General features: G+C 40.0%; 1 pseudogene; it reads left to right on the top strand.

Moving 5' to 3' along the window:
• The first annotated feature begins 12061 nt into the window (after positions 1-12061).
• On the top strand, positions 12062-12152 carry LOC149996167 (small nucleolar RNA U3; annotated as a pseudogene).
• The last annotated feature ends 1670 nt before the right edge of the window (positions 12153-13822 follow it).

The following is a 13822-nucleotide window of genomic DNA, read 5'->3' as shown; positions in this document are numbered from 1 at the left end:
TTTTTTTAAGTATATTTTATTGATTATATTGTTACAATAGTTCCAATTTTTTCCCCTTTGCTCCCCTCCGCCCAGCACCCCCCTTAGGGTTATATCTTCTTGATGGATTTTTCCATTAAGTATTATGAAATGCCCTTCTTTGTCTCTTTTTATGGACTATGCTGTGAAATTTGTTTTGTCTGATATAAGTATTGCTACCCCGGCTTTTTTTTCATGTCCATTTGCTTGAAATACTTTTTTCCATCCCTTTACTTTCAGTCTGTGTAGATCTTTTGTTCTAAGGTGGGTCTCTTGTAGACAGTATATATGTGGGTCATTCTTTCTAATCCATTCTGCTACCCTATGTCTTTTAATTGGAGCGTTTAATCCATTTACATTTACGGTTATTACCGATAAGTACTTAATCATTGTCATTTTTCCCCTTTGTACTCGTGTTCTTCTCTGTCTCTCTCTGTTTCTTCATCTTCTTAGAGCAGATCCTTTAGCATCTCTTGCATTGCTGGTTTGGTCGAGATGCATTCTTTTAGCCTTCTTTTGTCTGGGAAGCTCCTTATTTCACCCTCCATTTTGAATGAGAGCTTTGCTGGGTATAGTATTCTAGGTTGTAGGCCTTTGTTTTTCATTGCTTGGAATATTTTTTGCCATTCCCTTCTGGCTTGTAGTGTTTCTGCTGAGAAATCTGATGATAGCCTTATTGGAGCTCCCATGTATGTTATTAGTTGTTTCTCTCTTGCTGCTTTTAGGATCCTCTCTTTGTCTTTGAATGTTGCCATTTTAATTATGATGTGTCTTGAGGTGGGCCTGTTGGGGTTCATCTTCATTGGGACCCTCTGTGCTTCCTGGACTTGCATGACTCTTTCTCTCCTCATGTGAGAGAAGTTTTCTGTCATTAGTTTTTCAAAGAGGTTTTCTATTCCTTGCTCTTCTTCTTCTCCTTCTGGAATTCCTATGATACGGATATTATTACGTTTCATGTTGTCCTGCAGCTGTCTTAGAACCTCTTCAGTCTTGTTCAGTCTTTTTTCATTTTGTTGCATTGTCTGGGTGTTTTTGTGTATGTTGTCCTCCAGCTCGCTGATCTGATCTTCTGCTTCCTCTAGCCTGCTTTTAATTCCTTCTACTGTGTTCTTCAATTCAGAGATTGTATTCTGCATTTCCTCCTGGCTCTTATTGATAGCTTCTATGTCCTTTTTCATGCTCGTGTAATTTTCTGTGAGTTCCTTGTAGTTTCCCTGGAGTTCTTTGAAGTTTCCGCTGAGCTCATTCAGCTTCTCCATAATCCATGTTTTGAATTCTATATCTGATAGTTCGCTCCCCTCTATTTCAATTAGCACTCTTTCTGGGGATTCTACCTTTCCTTTTGATGGGAGGTTGTTTCTCTGTCTCCCCATTTTTGTGACTCCTATTGTTTGTTGGTGCTTCTTAGAATGATCTGCACTTCCTGGATCTGCCCCTGGTGGCATCAGATCATGTACCAGTCTGGCCCTAGGCAGCCTGTTGGAGACTTCCAGGGATCTACTGCCTTTGTCTATCTTCTTTAATTGTTAATCTATTCAATCTGTGATTAGCTGTCAGGCTTAAGGACTGTGGGTGTGGCAGCTTAATTCCTGTAGGCAGGGCCTTTGCTTCCCCTCAGGCTGATGCCACTTGGAGGGGAATGGTCTACCTGCAGTACTGGGGATGAGTCAGCACTGGGACCCAGTCAGCTGCTCCTCCAGTTCTCTCCTCAAAGCCATCATGCCAAACTCTCTCCAAGTGTCTCCAGTCCTCTGTGCCTTCCCTCTGCTTGAGCCCAGGGTAAGTGGTGGCCAAAATATTTTCGTATGTGATCCACTTAAGAGCTCTTTTTCTCCTGCTGTTTCTCTCCGGCTAGTAAGAAACCCTGTGGCTTTTCACTTTTCACAGCTGATATTATTTTACTTTCCTCTCTGTTGCTGTAGGCTGGGAAGCCCAGCTGGGGGTTTAGACCCTGCCCTTCTCAGGGGGAATCCCCGGCTGCTGAGCTGTTTCTCAGTCTCTTCAGCTGCCACCTGTATGAGCCCAGCCAGCCCTTCCGCATCTCCGCACTCCCTACTGGACAAGTTGTGATGCAGCAGCCTTTTCTGTCTCTCCGTGGTTATAAGACTTCTTTCCAGCTAGTGTTCGGTTGGTTATTCCAGATGATTTCTCCAAAATTAAGTTGTAAATCCAGACTCGTCCTGGGAGGAGGTTAGTGTAGCTTCCACTTACTCCTCCGCCATCTTGGATCTCAGCTCACTTCTCTTTATAATTCCCCAAGAACTCACCCAGCTGGAGGTTTTATTATGTCAATCTGCCTCAGACTGCCAGATATGTTTTTATATATGATAATATCATTTTTTTATCTTATAGTTTACAAAAAATTTTCCATTATCTCATTCCTTCTACTTGGCATCATTATCTCGGTTTTACAAATTAAGAAAAAAAAAACAAGACCAAGAAGATTTAAGTGTTTTTTATTTTTGGAGTTCTACCTGAGCTATATCGCTACATTACTAGGATAACCTTACCTGGAGATTTTGTCTCTACTTCAAATCCTACCTAAGTTTGTCCTGCTCCCCAAACCAACCCCACTTAGCTGGTGACTGTTTGTGCCCTGCCCCTCCATGTGACTGTATTTGAGAAAGAGGTCTTTATGGAGGTAATTAAGGTTAAATGACAGCATAGGGTGGGGTCCTGATCCAATAGGATTAAGTGTCCTTAGGAAAAGAAACACTCTCTGCCAGGTGAGGAAACAGCAAGAAGGTAGCCACCTACAAGCCAAGAGAATGTGCCTCAGAATGAATCCTATCATGCTGGTACATTGATCTTAGATTTCCCAGCCTCCAGAACTTGAGAAATAAATTTCTGTTTTGAAGCCACCCAGTCTATGGTATTGGGTTGGCCAAAAACTCCATTTAGTTTTTCCATAAAATAAAAGACACATTTTTTCATTTTCACCAATAATTTTATTGATTTGGATATTTTGAGTATGTTGGTTATCTCTCACTATTTATTAGCTTCTAATGGGTAGAGATCAGGGGTGCTGCTAAACACTTCCAATGCATAAGAGAGCTCCACAGCAAAAAATTATTTGGCCAAAATGTAAATAGTACCAAGAAACTTCACAAACTACTTTTGACACATTCAATCAGTCACAGCACCTTCTTCATACACTGTACAAATCTTCACCAATTTTGGTAAGTTGTTTTTTAATGCACACTCTTATGACAGATGTCACAATACAATCTAACAAAATTGTTTCAAATGAAGTTAAAGACAAGTAAGCTGTACTAGAGCCATCATATGGAAAAAACAAAATGAAATTCTTGGCCAACTCAATACTTTGCTATAGCAGCCAGAGCAGACTAATATAGCTGGTGATCACTTTGGAGATGTTTTATTCAATTTTTCTCTTTCTTTTATATCTTACATTCAGTCAATTGGCAAAGTTACCTTCATTGTTTTTATATGATGTGCCTTGAATCTATCCTTACTCTCCATGTACAAACTCACAATCCTAACCTTAAACTCTGTTAACTGATGCCCAGATAGTGTTAGCATCTCCTGATCTGTACACCATTGTGAAATTAAATCAATTAATCGTTTTTGTTTTATCATAAACCTATAATTGCCAATCAGACAAAATGCAAATTCCTCAAGCAGAAATACAAGACTTTCTACCACTTGTTCCAGCTTTACCTGTTTTCTCATTTTTGAGGTTTAGCACTAACTAGTAGAGTCATGCAATGAGGTGACAGATGGCAGAAAGAGCACAGAGATCTGGGTCCTGGTCTGCCACTTTGTACATACACATGGCCTTAGCTAACACATCACTTAGCTTCTTTGGAGAAGCCTATCTGTAAAATAAGGATAACAATATACCTCAACCCCATATCTGAAGAGGCCTCTGAGAGGAACAAGTATAATAACAGATATAAAGCACTTTGAAAACTGTATAGGTAGCATTAATGTTATTATTTTATTCTCCTAAATGCCAGGCAGCCTAGACCTGTATGTGTACTTCTTCATGCATGTTCTTGTGCCTTTCCCTCTGATCTCTTCTGTCTATGCCTTTTCCCTTCTACTCAGTCTGCAAGGTGCCTAACTCTTGACAAGCCACATCCCCTTCTTCTTAATCCACATTGCCTTCCGCATATCACCTCACTGGACCACTGCTTATCTCAGGCCTCTACCTTTTTTATCTTTCCAACAGCTAAGATTAGTTCTTCATGTGCTTTGATAGATAGATTTGAGGCAGACACATCACATTGGACTCTCCAGATGAGATTTGCAGAAGAAAGGAACAGTTAGCCCTCTGTTGATTTTGCATCCCCTATTACACTGAACACTTGTTGGGGGAACTTGATAAACTTTTAATCACTAGACAAATGAGGATTACCATTGGAAGCTTGTAAATTGTGTGTTAGACACAAAAATCACAGGATTTCATGGTCCCAGTGAATGCACAGCCCCACTAGGCTGCTTCTTCCTTACTTAAGTCTTTTTATTCACTGGGGGTTTGACATTCTCCATAGTAGGAGGCTTCTGATTTGATACCCACTCTGCAATTCACATCTCCCACCCCCCATAATGTTCTTTATTTTATCTAACAACTCAAGAGCTTAACTTTGATTTTAGCTCCCAGAGCTTCTACATACTGTAGCATGGGAAATAGGACATTCTTCTCAAGGTTCATAGAAATGATCACAGGACGAAGTTGGTTTAAGGTCATGAGTCAAATCTGCCACTTACAAACTTGGGGGTCTTGGGTAAGCCATTTATCTTTTCTGAGTCTCAGTTTCCTGGCCTGTAAATGGTATAATGAATGTAGCTCACACAGGTGAGCACTCTACGATTTGAATTGTTAAGATTAAACCCCAAAGATGGGTTTCGAGAAATGATTAAAGATGTGAAAAGGATCTCCAGGCATTAAAAATACAAAATCAAAAGCTCAGGGATGATTTCATGATAAAAAGTGGTGGAAGACATGATAGTGAAGCAGCAAAACAGTAGCATGGCAGCAGGGAGAAGCAAAGTCTCTGGAACTAAGTTCTGGTTCCTACACTCACTAGTTCTGTGACCTTGGGTAGCTGACTTTATCTCTTTATCAGTAAAATGGGCATAATAATTATGATCCCTACTTCACAGACTGTTGTGAGAGATGACACAGGCAATGAGGCCAGGGCCAGGGCCAGGACCAGAGAGAACACCATGTATTAGATACTGTTATTATAAAAGCTCACAGACTTAGCTCCCTGAAGTTGTGCAGAGAGGATACAACCCTGGGTTAAAAGATTCTACAGGTTTGTGCCTCAAAATCCCAGAGGCCCTTCATTGCTGAACTAACATGTCCTCCAAAATAAAGAAAGTATCATTTGGTGCTTAGTTCTTGAAATCCAAGACTACTAGCTCAGCCCTTAGTTGAGACAGGCCCCAAATGTTATGGTAGAAACATAAAGCTTTGTGGACTTTTCTGGCCTCCTGGAAACAGTCTCACACTTTCAGAATTTTTTTCAAAGGAATGTAGTGAATTAAGTTCTTTGAGATCAAAACAGAAATATACATAGAAAGAACTGAGATTACATCTTTTGAATGAGGAATTGAACTGGTGTCCAGGCTTCCAGAATAAATGGGGGCAGGGGAATGAACCACACAGGGCTCCATTTCCATGGAGTCAGCGCCTTGAATCATTCTTCTGCTCCAATCTATCTCTCACCTTACCTCCCTCTAAGTTCCTCAAAAATGCCCCAAAGTGCACCACCAAGCAAATGCCTCTTTGCCTTCTGGGTATCATTTATTTCCCCATGCTTCATATTTGTAAAGTTACTGGTGAAGAAATAGTTGGAGAAATGTTGAAAACCAGAACATGTTAAATAGCATTTATGGTTCTGGAAGTTTCCTGAGGAGGGAATTTTTTAATCCACTTTTTCTGTCCTGCAGAGGTTCTCTTCAACAACTGCAAGGGTACAGAGACACTTCTCAACCAGAAATCTCTGGGTCCTGATTATTCACCCTGCAGAGTTTTGTTGTCTCATTTTTGTCCCCTGGCTAGTATTCCACATTTGAAAGTTGTAAAGCTCATAGTGCCCTGTCCTCCCAGATCCCAACCAAATGGTGCCTGACTCACCCTGGAGCTTAACAGAGAAAATCTGGTGTGTTGCTCATAGTATTACAATGGAATCCTGGAGTAACTTGAAGCCCCTAAGGAATAGTTTTTAGAACCTATTTTCTATCAGGGAAGACCTCCCTGAGATCTTGCAGCAAGGACAGGAAGATTTTAACAAGTGATTGTCACAGCAAGCAGAGAATCCTGTGGCAGGCCAAGTGCACTGAGCACGTTTTCCTTTGTAATGGCCTACTCTAATTGGCTTCTTTGATTAGCAAACTTTCCAGCCCCTCCTCACTATCTCTCCTCAGATTCCTCAGGAATCAACCAGTATTGAGTCATTAAGAAGGGGAATATTGGTGATTTGTTGGTTTCTCTGATCTGCCTCCTGACTACATTCCTGAATGCTCAGAGAAATTTCAGAATCCCCAAAATAACTCCTGAATTTCATTAACTTTATTTCCTATTTTAGTTCTAAAGACCAGACATGCCTCATGATATTATTTTCTAATTAAAACATTTTCTTGAAATCATTGTATTTGTCAACGTTTCAATGATTCCTCACAGCTGCCCATCCATATGTACCCTTCAGCTTGTGTCTGTCTATCTCTCTCTCCAGCATTTTCCGATTCCTGAGAACCTCTGGGAGCCACCTGAGCTTTCCTTGGCTGAATTCTGCCAAAGGCTGCTGGGCCTTCTTGAAGTATTGCCCAGTTTGGGGATAGGGCTGGACATGCAACAACTATGGCCTTCTTTCACTAAAAGGAGAACTTTGCTCAGACCACAGAATGTGTGGTAAAATAACATCCACACCAGAAACATACATGGAGAGATGGAAGAAGAGGCAACTCCAGATGTGTATTGCCAGAGCCACTATTAGGGCAAAGATAGGCAAGGATAAAAAGTAACAATTTGGAAAGTTCTGGTGTGGCCAAGAAATAGTTGTCTTTTTTTACCCTTCTCTGACAAGATTTTCCTCTCTGTTTGCTTGCCTGGTCAGTTTGCATGTTCTCCTATGAAGTTCCTTTCTTGAGAATTTCCCTGTGCAAAAAGGTGTCAATAATTATGGATACATTTGGGAATAACTAACCCTTAAAACAGGAGTCATTTCACAATTTGATTCTTTCTTTGTTATTTGGAGGGGACAAATGCACCCAGACAACAACTTATCCCCAGGGATGCAGCAGGAGCTGAAGTTTAGCATCTGAGCACATGAGGGAGCCATTCTCTGCCTCCATGAGGGAAATGAATGGCATTATCTCCAGCAACCCCCTCCCAACTGTCTTTGCTAAATCCCCTCATTTCATTCTCTAATATTCTCCAAAGCTAGCTTACTTCCATGTTCATCCTAACAACTAACACAGCCACCACAATAAACAAACAAATGCATATTCAACACAAAGAAAACTTTTAGCAGGTAAAGAGAACTGCTTGAAGATGTGACTTCATTTTTAAAGCATTATTCTCATTAAGTGCTACCTTCTCTCTGGCTCTCATGACTTTCCTCAGCTCTTCCTCATTAATAGGATGTATGAGCCTAAGATGCTGATTATGAATTTAATGTTATAAAACTATTTCAGCACAGTTTTGTCATTTTTCTAGTGCACTTAATTAGTGTATTAAGAAAAATTGGAGGTATCTATTATTAACCCAATTTCTAATCCAAGTAAGTTCACAGAATCATTTGCATTTGAGTCCTGATTCCCAAGTCTTCTAATTCAAAAGACAGATGATAAGCAGGTGTTATCTCAGAGGCCATTGCCCAACTCCTTCCAATAATTTCCTAGGTATTGTGTCAACAAGGGGAGTCCCCCCATCCATAATCAAAGTGACTAAATGGCATGACTCAGGGGCTCTCCCAAAGCCTACTTATTTCAATAAAAAGTCTCTTTCTCTTCCCTCCTACCTAGGTATTTTATATCACACCATTAAATTAATTTATTAGATCAAAGGAATTATTTACAAAGGTAGCTTGTTAAGCATCATGTTTCTTAGAATGATATTGAGGTATTGTGATATCATGAAAACACTTGGTGAGTAAATCCCAACAGGATCCAAATTCTGACTCTACTACTTGCCAACTTGTGAGCATCAGCAAGTACTCACCCTCCCCATGTTATGGAGAGGACCAGAGGAGGCAACACAGGTAAAAGCCTCCTACACAGCTGCACTGAGCCAGGCCCATCACATGCACCTGATGCATGATCATTCCTGTTGTCAAGCAAAGGAATGCCTAATAACTTTCTAGAGTGATGGGTATAAAATACATGTAAAAAAATGCATAGTAAAAAGTAATAAGATCAGGAGAGAATGTTTCATATGTCTGAAAAATTTGAAAACCAGAAAATTGCCTAGGAAATGCCTTAGGCAGCTACCAGTAGCCTGAGGCAGTAGGCATCTGAACCTAAAGAGGAAAGGGCAAGGAGCAAAAGCAAACCACCAGCCTTCCTCCTGCCCCAGACCATCCTGCTACCCAGTGTTACCTCTGAGGCAGACCTGGTCTCCTTACCCACCTAGTTCCTCTTTCTGTCACAGAGGCCAGCTCAGAGCTGTCCTAGTACAGGTATCATCTCTCACCTGGATGACAGAGGATGCAGTCTTTTGAGTGGCTCTCAGCTTCTACTCCTGCTGTTCTCAGTCCATTTCTACATGGTGGCCAGAATGACCTTTCCAAAATGCATCTCTGACTACTTTACTCTTCTGTTTAAAACCCATCATCTGCTCAGAATAAATTTCAACTCCAGGCTTTTCACATTTTGGATCTTGCCATCAACATCTTCTCTCCCCACCACTCCCCTCAGTAAATCTACACCAACCTCATGGAACTTATTGCAATGCCCTAAATGCAACTGGCTTTCTCTTGCTATTCACTCTGAGCTCCAGTTCATCACCTGGCTGTCTGTTTCTTTTTACATTTTTTAAAACTTATTGATTTTTAGAGAAAGAAAGAAACATCAATTTGTTGTTCCATTTATTTATGCATTCATTGGTTGATCCTTGTATATCCCTTAACCCAGGATCAAAACTACTATTTTGGCGTGTCAGAACAACACTAACCAACTGCGCTACCTGGACAGGGCCTTGGGCTTCTTTTTAGATATCACTCCTAGAAAAAGCCTTCTCTGGCCCCTCAAGTTCTGATTGAGTGCTGCTCCACCTGCTTCTTCAGCTTTGTGGGCTTCCTGTCCTCATACTTACCCCATGGGGCAACAACTAACTCCTTCTTATCCACACACACCACTGTTAACCCACTGACAGCAAGAGTAGAGTCTCACTTGACACTGCTGTAACCTCAGGTCCTAGCACAACCTGTGACATAAAAATCTGCTCAGAAAAATAACCAATAAATGAGCTAATGAAACTATTATCCAATCCCTCAGTTATGTCTCACAATAAATATCTTCTGGGAGGAAAATTTCTCCAATGGTCTTTTTGCACAACAAAATTATATTAGTACATTTTTCTTCACAGATTTTCTGTCTCTGAAATTCAGACCTAAATTCCGGGGACAGAACTACATGGAGGTAAGGGGGTAGTCACAGAGACAACTTAAATGAAGCTCTATTCTAAACATTGTAGAAAGTGACACTATTTATATCTCTGAGGGTTTCAGATTGTCTTTCTGACTGTGCCAACAAGTTCTTGATACAGATTTTGGTCTGCTATAGCTACCAAAGGAAGCCATTTTCAAATCTCTCAGGGAACTTATAAGGGAACAAAGTTATTTAAGGTAAACTCAAAATAAATAAAATCAACTTACCTTAAAAAGTCTGTGATGCCTCCAAGTACTCTGTAGACAATCATGTTTTCTGTACTAGAGGTGCAAATGAGATAAATTGCTATTTCTACAGCCTCACAGGATGACACTTATATAGATCATAGTTTTCTTTTTCTTGATTAAAAAATTCTTGTTTTTATAATGTACAGTAGAGATAATAATCATGGATTATATCCTTTTTAATTCTCCCAGTTTAAGTAATCTTTAAAATTCCAGAGCAAATAGGCTTCCCTCCTACTTCTTCCTCTCTCCTACTACCTCTTCCCTCTTCCTCTCTCTGTCTTTCCCCTATCCTGTTCTCCCTTCCCCTCCTTCCTCCTCTCTTCCTTCTTGTTCTTCCTCAGATCTGCTTCCCCTATTCTTTGAAACCTCTCTTTGAAACACTAAAGATGCAAAAAGTTTTCATGCCTGACCCTGGCTTTTCATAAAGACCCTTTCAGTTTGGGGATCCTTTGGCTCCAACTGCTCAGGTCCCCATTATTTTCTTTGTCAAAGGGGTGAACCCATAATGCCACCAAGTCTTCAATACAATAGGAGAAATTTTCCATTAAATATTGTCAAAGATGGTACCATTTTCTCCATGGGTCAATTAATATGAAGAAGTTAATAGGCTCAATAGAGATAAACATAAGCTGTTAACTAAAGTCGATATTCATTGATGAATTAATTTATTTATACCTTCCCTTCTCATTTATTCTAAATGCAGTCCAAGTACTAGGTTTTCTTTTCTTTTCTTTTTTTACTTTAAATTAATATTTTATTTAGTGTTTTCATCATTCATCTAGGGGGTCTGGAAAGGAGATTAATATTTTCTATTACAAAGTGCTTAATATTCAATTGTGATTTATGAGGTATTATTTCCCCCTTTCATAACTGAGATAATTGGCATCTAAAAATGATAATTTGCTCAAAGGTTACCAGATAGTGAATAGTGAAGCAAGGTAGCTCTCTCTTACATGGAACACAGACGTTTCCTGGCCTGACCATTATTTGTGGAACTTAATAGCACTGCTTTTAATTTTCATAGGACTCTGCATTTGTGGCAGTAGCTGAGCTGAGAGAATTGCTAGGCAAAGCAGGGTGACTCAGAAAACCGACAAAGAAAATGTGAGAGGGTTGACAAACGAGATGTAAACCTCAGTACAGAGTTTTCTTTGGGTTCCATGGTTGCCCCTTGACTACATCACTTTGACATTCTCTATCCTCTGAGTTGGCCTCCTGAGCAACCGTGCAAGCCCACCAGACAGAGCATTTCAGGACCAGATGGTCAAGTGTGCTGAAAGTTTTGTTTAGAACTGCCTTCCAGGAGTTAAAAACCAAAAGAAAAATCATGTGTTGGGTTTTCTGCAAGGACTCCATCCTCAGGCATTCTTTGTTCAGTAAAAGGATGAGACCCTCACATAGTAACTCTGAAGGCAGTGGTTGGCACCCGGGAAAAGTATAGAGACTGTGCTGGGGTTCTGACAGGGATTTGATAGGGTTCTATAGCAAAGCTAAGCAACCTAGGCAAATACTTGCCTTTCTTTGCACAATCCAGCTTGGCTCTGCACTAACCAGAGCTCAGTGGAAAATTGCATAAACCAAGCTCCTGTTAGACTTTCATCTTCTGAGATTAGCCTTTGGGGACTAGCACACCTCAGATGTCTGGTGTGCAAGACAAACTAGAAAAGCAAGAGGAATCCCTGATCCTGGAATGAATACACATGAGATTTTAAAAATGCCCAAGATGATCCTGACACACATCAATGAGTTACATTGCAAAAGTACATAAAGCAAAAAAAGGTGTTGCTTAGATGATGGGGGTACACTTTAGGCTCCCAGGTGGGTAGGGAGGCAGAATACTAACAGAGCTGGGCTAAATTTTAGTACATTTAGAACATTCTGAAGCCTCAATATCTCCAACTCTTAATTACCGATGCACTGAAAACAAATCCATTTCTTTAAAACATTAGTAAATTGAAACTCTCAAGAAGATTCTCAACAGTTAATGTGGTTGAGGTAAATGATAGAAATTTCTAGAAGTCTTATGCTTCCCACAAATTATTCTTGCATTATTAATACAGTTTTAAAATAAAGATTTAGGTGGCTTGGCTGAAATTATTCCTTTCTTTCTCCTGATATATATTACTTTCAGGTATATGTCAGAGACAGAAAAATATTTAAAATTACTTAGGTCTAAGACTATACTTTCAGGGATCATTTCTATAGTTCGCTAAAATGACTTAGGTCCGTTGTTATTATGTTGGTCACCCATTAGAACCACATGGGAAATATTTGGAAAAAAGAAAAGCACGAAACTACTACAGATGACTGGCTCATCTTCAAAAGTTAAGTTTCACTTTTTCTAGGGATAATTTTCTAATCTGCTCAAGATCAGGTTGAATGTGCAGCTAGAATTGAGAACCGTTGACTGAGATCCTAAAGAAGTAATAAACATATTATAAACATATGGTCTCACACCCTCTTTTCCTCTCATTGTGTCTGAATAAAACTAATGAAATCTATATCCTCAAATTTAATCTCCAAAATAAGACCCTGAGTGGAAAAAACACATTTTACATATTAAAATGACCAATCTGTGAAAAATATGAAAGATGTTATAGAGCCACAAATTAAGCCATAGAAAAATAGAATAAATATCCTCAGTGAAATATTACCCAGCAATTTTAAATTATGACTATCAATAATTTATGGATGTGTGAAAAAAATTATGTTCAAATAGAAAAAATAAATATAAATATATCCATACTATATGAACACAACTGTGAAAATCAAGCTAAAATTATACGCAGTGACACAAAAAAAGAATGTAAAAGAAATACCACCCCCACACACAAACAACAGTAGAGGCTATCTTGTCTGTGGCTTTTGCCTCCTTCTGCTTTTTTTGTTCTTTTGTAATATTTTATTAGGAAAGAAAAACTACTATGTATATGGTAGAAAAAATTTTATATCAAACAAAAATAACTTCAAAAATTATTCTTTTGACTATGTATGAAGTGATAAGGAAGGCATAGTTCTCAACAATGAATTAACAAAGCAAAGAGAAAAATGCTTACCTGAGGTTGCTTTCTTTCAGCTGCTTTGACTTCTGTCTCTTCTATGTCTCCTGCTTTCCGCCTCCAAGTAATTCAGCTTGCTCATTTAAAGAAAAGTGAAACAGCAAATTATATCTTATGAACCATATGAGCCAATAGCAAGAGAATAAGGAACTTTTTTGGTCAGTGAGCCATCTGTACTTTATAGAAACTTGGTGTGGGTGTTGGTGCTGGCTTCCTTCTTAAGAAGGGGAAAGATTTCCAGTTAGGAACGACATCTAAAAGGAAGAAACCAACATTAGCTCTGACTCTCTAATGACTGTTTTTGTTTTTGTTTTAATCCTCACTCAAGAGAGACCAACTCCAGGAACGTGGTGTGGCAGGCCTGAGGCAAGCTCTCCGGCAGCCTTGTGCATGCACCGGCACGCGAGCGCAAAAGCACCTCACGGACTTCAATAGGCACCAATCGCACACTTCCACTGTACACGAGTGTCTGGGGCCCAGCACTGGGAGGCGAGAGACCAACTCCTGTAACGCAGAGCGGCAGGCCTGAGGCAAGCTCTCGAGACCCCTTGAGCGCTCACAGGCGTGCGTGCAAGGGCACCTCAGCTAGCTCCAACAGGCACCAAAGGAACGCACCATGCGGGGGCACACCACTGCTGCAAGGAACAGGAACCTCTGACCCACCTCATTAGACCAGCTGTGGACACAGAAAAACAAGATGACACACAAAGGCTGAACTGACATCTCCACAAAAGAACTCAAGACAAAGTGGATAGAGTGACTCTCAATCAACTAGCCAGAAGGAAGATCCTAACAAAGAGCATCTGAAATATAACCAGACAGCATAAACAAATGACATAAAGGGTACCCCAAAAACAACCGGCTCAGGAGATCAAA

Source organism: Furipterus horrens, unplaced genomic scaffold, assembly GCF_987537825.1.
Source record: "Furipterus horrens unplaced genomic scaffold, mFurHor1.1.pri manual_scaffold_12, whole genome shotgun sequence".
Classification (NCBI taxonomy): domain Eukaryota; kingdom Metazoa; phylum Chordata; class Mammalia; order Chiroptera; family Furipteridae; genus Furipterus; species Furipterus horrens.
The sequence above is the reverse complement of the archived record's forward strand: the minus strand, read 5'-3'. Positions and strand labels throughout refer to the sequence as shown.